Source organism: Lepidochelys olivacea, assembly GCF_965140295.1.
Source record: "Lepidochelys olivacea isolate rLepOli2 genome assembly, chromosome: 1".
NCBI lineage: Eukaryota > Metazoa > Chordata > Testudines > Cheloniidae > Lepidochelys > Lepidochelys olivacea.
This window is the reverse complement of record NC_140411.1, coordinates 271,831,909-271,841,479: the sequence shown is the minus strand read 5'-3', so window position 1 is coordinate 271,841,479 and position 9,571 is coordinate 271,831,909. Positions and strand designations below refer to the sequence as shown.

Sequence of the window (9,571 nt, the reverse complement as noted above, 5' to 3'; positions counted from 1 at the left end):
GCAAATTTCAGGTTCTGGTTTTAACTTTTAAAGCTGTAAAAGGGTTAGGATCTGCCTACCCATTAGACCATCTCTCTCTATACCATACTGTCATAGTAGCGATCAGAAGAGGTGGTTGAACTGGAGCCCTTTTGATATAAATCAAGGGGAAACTGACTGCTCCCCAGTCTGAAAAAGCCCAAATCTGATGATCTTCAGGGCACACTGCAAAGCCTAGCTTTTTCCTCGCTCGGCTGACTATGGGGTTTGTTTCCTGGCTCACTGGCAGTTCATCATTTTAAATTGTACAGTTGCACTTAGAATGTATTTTAACTATACCATTGGGTGAAGAGCATGTAAATAAGTGACCTTTTAGCTTTTATAGAAATCTAGATAAATAATCTAACCATAAAAGCTTTTTATGTTCCTAGGAATGCAGAATAACTAACCCAGGAACCTATCCTTGCAACAAAGCCCGTTGCCAACTGTGCCCACATATTTATTCAGGGGACACCATCACAGGGCCTACTAACATCAGCCACACTATCAGAGGCTCGTTCACCTGCACATCCACCAATGTGATATATGCCATCATGTGCCAGCAATGCCCCTCTGCCATGTACATTGGTCAAACTGGACAGTCTCTACGTAAAAGAATAAATGGACACAAATCAGATGTCAAGAATTATAACATTCATAAACTAGTCGGAGAACACTTCAATCTCTCTGGTCACGCAATTACAGATATGAAAGTTGCAATATTACAACAGAAAAACTTCAAAACCAGACTCCAGAGAGAGACTGTTGAATTGGAATTCATTTGCAAATTGGATACAATTAACTTAGGCTTGAATAGAGACTAGGAGCGGCTAAGTCATTATGCAAGGTAACCTATTTCCCCTTGTTCCCCCCCACCCCCAGACGTTCTTGTTAAACCCTGGATTTGTGCTGGAAATGGCGCACCTTGATTATCATACACATTGTAAGGAGAGTGATCACTTTAGATAAGCTATTACCAACAGGAGAGTGGGTTTGTGGGGGGAGGGCGGACAAAACCTAGATTTGTGCTGGAAATGGCCCAACTTGATTATCATACACATTGTAAGGAGAAAGAAAAGGAGTACTTGTGGCACCTTAGCGACTAACCAATTTATTTGAGCATAAGCTTTCGTGAGCTACAGCTCACTTCATCGGATGCTGTAGCTCACGAAAGCTCATGCTCAAATAAATTGGTTAGTCTCTAAGGTGCCACAAGTCCTCCTTTTCTTTTTGTGGATACAGACTAACACAGCTGTTACTCTGAAACCTGTTGTTGTAAGGAGAGTGATCACTTTAGATAAGCTATTACCAGTAGGAGAGTGGGGTGGGGGGAGAGAAAACCTTTTGTAGTGGTAAACACCCATTTTTTCATGGTTTGTGTGTATAAAAAGATCTTCTGTACTTTCCACGGTATTCATCCGATGAAGTGAGCTGTAGCTCACAAAAGCTTATGCTCAAATAAATTGGTTAGTCTCTAAGGTACCACAAGTACTCCTTTTATTTTTGCGAATACAGACTAACAGGGCTGTTACTCTGAAACCTAGGAATGCTTTGACTTGCAGGGCTGGATCTTGCAAGCTGATGACTACCTCCTTGTGACATGCCAAACACCTGTCACTCATTGACATAAAAAAGAATTGAGCATGCTCAGTGTTTGAAGGCTTGGACTCCTTATAAGGTACTGAAAAGGTAAGTGTTTTATTTTCATCCAGATCTTTCAAATTCCAGCGCCCATGTACACACAGGGACATATCTTACTCCAACTGAAATGGCTGGTAAAACTTATGTTAACTACAGTGGAAGCAGGATCAAGCAAAGCAAGCACAAAAAAGGTCATTATAAGTCAAGCATTATAAGTTTTGGCATTACTATATAAATGTCAATAATTATAATTAATAAAAGTCCAAGTCTTCAAGGTTGAGGTATGAAGCTTCTAGCTACAACAGTCCATGACAAGCTATTTGTGCAGTAATAAAATTAAGGAGCCAGGCTGACATCCTTTGGGCTGCATGTTAGACTCCGCAGAACAATTTCTAGGGAGCATATTTTAGGAACTAGAATCTGCAGTCTCTGAAGTCACAGCAGTGAAGCAGGAAAGTCACATTTTGACAATTAGGTGAGCAGAGACACATCCTGGAAAACAATACAGGATTACTCCAGCTAAGAGCTTGGTTCAATTCAGATTTAAATCCAACAAGGATGTCATGGATCCACAGGTCTGGTCTGTGTCCCAGCCTGTAATCAGTCTCTTGGGAGTCACCCCTTTAATGTGCAGGGTCTCAACTCTGAGACCCAGCCTTCAGCACCAGTAATTCCTGTCTCTCTCTCTCTCTGGCTCCCTGCAGTGAATCCAGCCAAGCCAGAGTCCTGTGAGAGACTTGTATTGTAGCCCGTCAGGGTGCAATGATCTCATTGAGTATTTGCAGTGACACCAGGCAGCCTTTCCAAAACAAGGTAACAGTTTATTAGTCACCTGGCACACAAAATCTGAAAGTTCTGGCCAGGCAGTGCCACAAGCCAGCTAACTTGTCATGGACTCCAGTTCCAGCACTCCCTCCCCATCTCTTTGTCCTTAGTCCCATGTGAGAGAGCACCTGAGAGTCTCTCCAAAGGGCAGCTCTTATTTAGCCAAGTGACCTGACACCTTCTCTTCTTGGTTTTCCAGTTCAGTTTGCATATCATGTCTGCGGGGGTTTCCTGCTTTTAGGTGTTGATTGTTCAGTGGCTGGGGGGGCCTCCTTGTTTTCCTGGATCCTCTGTTAATTTGGGTCAGTTTCAGCCAGTTCTTTAATGATCCAGCCATTCCACCCAGACAGGAGGTGACAATCATACCTCCTGTCTCCTGCGCTGTTCCAGGAGCCCTGTTAACCGTTTTGCTCCCACTGGGTAGCAAGGTGCAGTGCAGAGAAAATTGAGGCATGCATCAGAATCATAAAATATTACAGAAAAATTTTCACTTCATCACAAAGGGTTTTCAGTTAGAGTTGATCAGCAAAAAATTATGAAACGATACATTTTGTTTGTTCTGCTTGGGTTTTTGTTTGTTTGTGTAACCCTTCTGCCCGTCAGAGTTGGCAGCAACAAGGGCCGGGTTCAATATCTAGGGGTTCCATTCCAATAACACAATGCAAACCGGCTCGAGCCCCCACCCAGTGACCTGGGACCAATATATACCACCCCCGCTGGGCGCCTCCAAGAGGCAATACTTCCCCTCTCGCAAGCACATAGTCTGAGTGTAGCAAAAGTCTTTTAATAACAGAGAGAAACAATGTGGCATTATGTTGGGGAAACACCACCAACAGGATTCATAACACAACCCATGAGCAAAAACAACCCCACCCCAGGCAAATTGGGGCATGCCCTTTTCCCTTTGGTTCTTGAGTCCAGCAACCCCAAATCACCCAAAGTCCCAAAAGTCCAATGCCCCAAAAGTCTCTGTCCCTGGTCAGGGCAGCCCCAGAGTTCGAAAGTTTATCGGCGGAGCTTTACCTCCCAATCTGGGTGGAAATGGGACAGGGGTAAGAGGCACCTTACGTGATCTGAAGCTGACCGCCCCATAGCTCCATAGCGGCGCTCCGCTCCGCCAGCCGCCCCACGAACTCCTTCGCTCAGCTGCGCTCCGCTCCGCCAGCCGCCCCACGAACTCCTTCGCTCAGCTGCGCTCCGCTCCGCCAGCCGCCCCACGAACTCCTTCACTCAGCTCCACGGCCCACAAGCAGCTCCTGCCATCCACACACTGCTCCGCGTCGAACTGCTTCACCAGCCGTCCCGCAAATTGCTCCACAATATATCTTCAGGCTCCCCCACTACTTAACACAACACTCAGTGATTTCAGCTCTTAGGTGAATTCAGCTTATAGTAGGGGAGCCCCAGTGCTGGTGCACTGTCAGCCCAAAGTGAGCTCAGCAGCCTATAACTAGACTTCTAATGAAATCAAAATTAGCTCTGATATTCCACAGTGGAGAGAGGAGGAAGTGCAATCAGCATGTAAGGCCCTCACCAAGGGGCCCATGCCACCAAGTATTAATACTTGTCCCCAGCCTCTCTCCATTCACACAGTTTTGGAACCCATGACCCTTGCCTAGCGAGTGCTACTTAGTTGATGGTGAATCCCTCCATCATAACAAAAGGCCACGTAGAGTTCCAAGCACAGTTCCCATAATCAGGGTAATAGCAATTTATTCTTCCTGCCCCAATAACAGAGACACTGGGGATCCCACAGCAGCCAAAGTGACCATTTGGGCAGCTATGGTCTCATTCTAGGCGTGGTGGGTGTGCCTATGCAAATGAGATCGGCCCCTGAAGTTCTTTTCCACAACTTGCCACACCTCACCACCAGATGTCAGGGTGGAGCTCATCCTGACACTGCTTACATCTGTTTACCCTAGATTAGGTAAAAAGAAAAGGAGTACTTGTGGCACCTCAGAGACTAACAAATTTATTTGAGCATAAGCTTTCGTGAGCTACAGCTCACTTCATCAGATGCATTAGATTATGTTACATTCCTGATATTTCTATTTTTGCTGCAGAACTTTCTTAAAGGTATGAGAAGTGCGTGAGCTCAGAGCCTCACAAAAGTGGCAATGATGTTGAAATTAAGTCATACTTTTTTCCAAATACTCATCAGACAATTAGAGTTAAACAGGCATTAACAAAAAAGTTTTACAATGTCTGACTTAAAAATCTCTCCCCTCTCCATTTCACTTTCCGTTCTTACTCTTGTCATGGTTTTACTAGTTCTCCCATAAGCAGGGTCTTCCAGGATACAAATTCAGGTGTTGTATACATTTGTTAGTGAAGTTTGGCATGCATTAGACATTATGAAGCTGCAACAAAGGTCAAAACTTGTTTCCTTTGCAATTCACCTTTAACATCAAAGGTAAGAGAGTCTGGAGGGTAGAGTTGACAAGTTTGGTGATAATATTGTTTAGCTAGGGAACATCAGTTTATCATGCAAATCAAATCTTGGAAATCCTTTTTGTAAAATATAAACTTGGTTTCATGAAATTGCAGAAACACCCCAAAAGTACAACCCCTGTCTCTTTCCAAGTGGTTTTCCTATAACCTGTCCCTGTACAACATTAAGGACAAATCATGACGCAGTTTTACCACTAGTTATAATACAATGCAGAAAGACAAGAAATATGCTTCATTTTCTGCATCTATTCTTTATTAGGAATTTTATGCCAAAGAACTTGGTTATCATTAGACATAGGACATGGCATGTCTAGCCTGTTACTAAACAAACAATCTTTCCCTACCCAAAGGGTAATGGTAATCAATGTAGTTTAATCAACCAGGTGATAAAAATGTTATTTCAGAGACTTGGATTGCTTACATTACTCTTAAGTATCCTACTGTAAAATCTGCTAAATGAATGCTTCTCTTCAGAAGAGTTTTATATTTTGTTGTTGCATCTGCATGTCTGGCTTCTGTGTAACAAAACGACAACAACAAAAAACCACTCAGAGAGAAGCCACAACTTGTGAAGTCAAGCAAAGCTTTGGATGAATTTTTTTCTGTTGCCTAATCACCAAGGGTGAAGTGACGGCCCTCTGTTCAGGGTGGAATGTCCCCAAGGTGATAAAACATTTCCTCATAGAAGGTTTTATAACCAAATTAGAAGTTCACAGTATAAGAATCTGTTTTTACTGTCGCAAAGGTCAAAACTTCAAGGCGAGCACCTGAAGTGTCACATGAAGTGAGCTGTAGCCCATGAAAGCTTATGCTCAAAAAAATTTGTTAGTCTCTAAGGTGCCACAAGTACTCCTTTTCTTTTTGCGGATACAGACTAACACGGCTGCTACTCTGAAACCATTCTAATAACTGCAGCTGCATCCAATCTAAAGCCTCCCAGCTGCTGAACCATCCAGCATTCCTATTGCCCCTCCACTGCTCAGCAGTTGCTCCTTCCACCTCTCTGACCCGCACTCTCTCCTGCTCCATCAGCCCCATCACACTGACCACCCCATCCACTCACTTGATCCCACTGCCTCACACCTATTGCTTTACCTGACCTAAATCCCCCTAACTTCTCAGTCTAGATTCCTTCCCCGACTATTACAATCCACAGACAAGAATCAGTTTTATGCCATGTAATTGTAGGCATGTCCCAGGATATTAGAGAGATAAGGTGGGTGAGGTAATATCTTTTGTACTTCTGTTGGTGAGAGAGACATGCTTTTGAGCTTACACAGAGCTCTTCTTCAAGTTTTCTTCAAGTCTGAGGGTCATAGCTAAATGCAAGGTGGAACAGATTGTTTAGCATAAGTAGTTGGCACATATTCTAAGGGATCATTCAAGGTAGAGTGGCCTGTTAACACCTCTGCAGTTATACAACAGAAAGAGAGGGTTAGTGCATTACAGATTGTTGTAATAAACCATCAATCCAGTGTCTACTACTACTAATGCTAAACAACCTTGCATTTAGCGATGATGCTTGGAGTACCTTCCCTAGACCTGAAGAAGAGCTCTGTGTGGCTCGAAAGCTTGTGTCGCTCACCAATAGAAGTGGGTCTAATCAATTATATTACCTCACCTACCTTGTCTCTCTAAGATTCAGTTTTGTCAGTTTTCCAGAAAAGAATTAAGGGGAAACCATTTTGTTACTTTCAGTTAACTAGTTTCTAATTCCCCTTTTCATGTACTTATACAGGTATAAAGAAAAGGAGTACTTGTGGCACCTTAGAGACTAACAAATTTATTTGAGCATAAGCTTTCGTGAGCTACAGCTCACTTCATCGGATGCATGCAGTGGAAAATACAGTGGAGAGATTTTATATACACAGAGAACATGAAACAATGGGTGTTACCGTACACACTGTAACGAGAGTGACAAAGCCAGAAGAGTACCCAAAAGTTACCTATTACAGGACAGGCCCAACAAAGAAAATAACAGAACGCAACTAGCCATCACCTTCAGCCCCCAACTAAAACCTCTCCAATGCATCATCAAGGATCTACAACCTATCCTGAAGGACGACCCATCACTCTCACAGAACTTGAGAGACAGGCCAGTCCTAGCTTACAGACAGCCCCCCAATCTGAAGCAAATACTCACCAGCAACCACACACTTCACAACAAAAACACTAACCCAGGAACCTATCCTTGCAACAAAGCCCGTTGCCAACTGTGTCCACATATCTATTCAGGGGACACCATCATAGGGCCTAATCACATCAGCCACACTATCAGAGGCTCGTTCACCTGCACATCTACCAGTGTGCCATCATGTGCCAGCAATGCCCCTCTGCCATGTACATTGGCCAAACTGGACAGTCTCTACGTAAAAGAATAAATGGACACAAATCAGACGTCAAGAATTATAACATTCAAAAACCAGTTGGAGAACACTTCAATCTCTCTGGTCACTTGATTACAGACCTAAAAGTGGCAATTCTTCAACAAAAAAACTTCAAAAACAGACTCCAATGAGAGACTGCTGAATTGGAACTAATTTGCAAACTGGATACAATTAACTTAGGCTTGAATAGAGCCTGGGAGTGGATGGGTGATTACACAAAGTAAAACTATTTCCCCATGTTTATTCCCCCCCCACTACTGTTCCTCACATATTCTTGTCAACTGCTGGAAATGGCCCACCTTGATTATCAGTACAAACCCCCTCCCCTGCCCCCGCTCTCCTGCTGGTAATAGCTCACCTTACCTGATCACTCTTGTTACAGTGTGTATGGTAACACCCAGTGATGAGCTGCCAAAATCTTAACAACCAGTTCCCTCCTCACCCCACGAGGGGGTTGTGGCCCGGCCCCGCTCCCAGGACTCCTGCCCTGCAGAGCACCCACGGAGTCAGCACCTGCGCACGTAGACATATCCTACGTCTTCCAAATCACTTAGGCACGTTTGAAAATTTTACCCATAATAAGCAACATTGTACACCTGTCCATCATACCTAACAATGACATCACAGCATCTCACATATAGTAATACATATGTAGGCATGTGTAGGCTCCTGTTGAAGACTTGACATAGCGCTTAGCCCTTTTTTCAATCATTTTTTCATGTCTGTCTTTCCCAAAGTGTTTATATTCTTTATTGATAGTTGCTCTCCATTCTGTTCTGTCCTGGGCTGTGTCTTCAAGGTTATCTATATCCATGTCACGCAAGTTGAGATTCTACTTAAGGGTATCTTTCAAGTGTTTATGTTGACCACTATTTCTGTGCTGTCTGAGTTTCAGCTTACCATAGAGGACTTTTTGTGGGACTCAATCACCACCCATTCTGATAACATGACCTGTCCATCTAAGCTGAGCTTTCCTGATCATTGCCTCAATGCTGGTTGGTTTTGTTCTTTCCAGGATGATAATGATTTACACTTATGGACCTTCAAAACAAAGCAAAGACAGCACATGTGAAATTTTTCAAGTTGTTTGATGTGTCTGGGGTAAACTATCCATGTTTCACGTCTGTATAAAAGAGATGCTCTGACAGCTGAATTGTACCTCAGTTTTATTGACAGTTTGTTGGTATACAGCTGAGTATCCTATAGTGAAGTCTTCCAAAAGCCAGGCTTGCCTTTTAGATTCTATTTGATATTTCTTGATCCAAGGAACTGTCACTTGAGATGGTACTGCCAAGGTATGTAAAGTGATTGATGTGCATTAGTTTTGTACTATCAATGGTGACGTTTGCTCTGTGATAGTGGTTGATGGGACTGTTTGGAAGAGGACTTTGTTTTTTCCAGACTGATGGTGAGTCCAAACTGTTTAGTTGCTTTTGAGAACCTATCATGGATAAGTGGTAGGTCACTTTCACAATCATTCACAAAAAGGACTTCACATATGAGTTCCTCAAGGACTTTTGTCTTTGCAATAAACTTTCAGAGACTGACGAGTTTTCCATCAGTTCTGAACCTTATGTAGATGCCCTTTTGAAGATTGTTAGCTGCATAATTCAGAACAGCTGCAAAGAAGAGACCAAAGAGGACTGGTGCCAGCACACAGCCTTGTTTCACCCCGCATTAAACATGGGAAATTGATTAGAGAGACCACCATCTGACAGTACTTGACCAGTCATGTCTTTGTAGAATTGACATATGATGTTAAATTTGGTGGGCCAGCCAAACTTTCCTAAAATTTTCCAGAGGCCATTTCTACTCACAGTCGTTGAACACTGATTTTTAGATCAATGAAGACAGCATACAGTTTTGTTCACTGCATTTTTCCTGAACCTATCTCACAATGAAGCATGTCTGTGGTGCTATGACCTGATCTAAATCCATATTGGGTCTCTAGTAGAAGCTTCTCCAATACTGTTTTGTCATGTCAGCTGAGCAAAATATAAGCAACGATTTTACCACCTACAGTGAGATTGCTGAAACTGCCACTGTCCTATAACTGAGCAAAATTATCACTGAAGTCATAGGACTTACCATATTTGTCAGGTCAGTGACTGATCTACTCTAATAGTGGCTACTAATTTTACTAAAAGATACTTCATATGGTGTAACAAGAAGACCTGAAGTGGGAAGTTATGGAATAATGTTCCCATGTGGGAAGATTCATCTCAGTTAAAGAAAAGAGGTTGTCCCTA

The 9,571-nt window shown here is 43.0% G+C and overlaps 1 long non-coding RNA gene across 1 annotated transcript in view; it reads right to left on the bottom strand.

Annotated features, from left to right (window-relative positions):
- Nucleotides 1–540: 540 nt before the first annotated feature.
- LOC311515159 overlaps nucleotides 541–9,571 on the bottom strand; it is a 31,250-nt gene continuing 22,219 nt past the window's right edge. Inside the window, exon 3 of the long non-coding RNA XR_014710065.1 lies at nucleotides 541–623. This is a non-coding gene — a long non-coding RNA (uncharacterized lncRNA). The remainder of the gene's footprint in view (nucleotides 624–9,571) is intronic.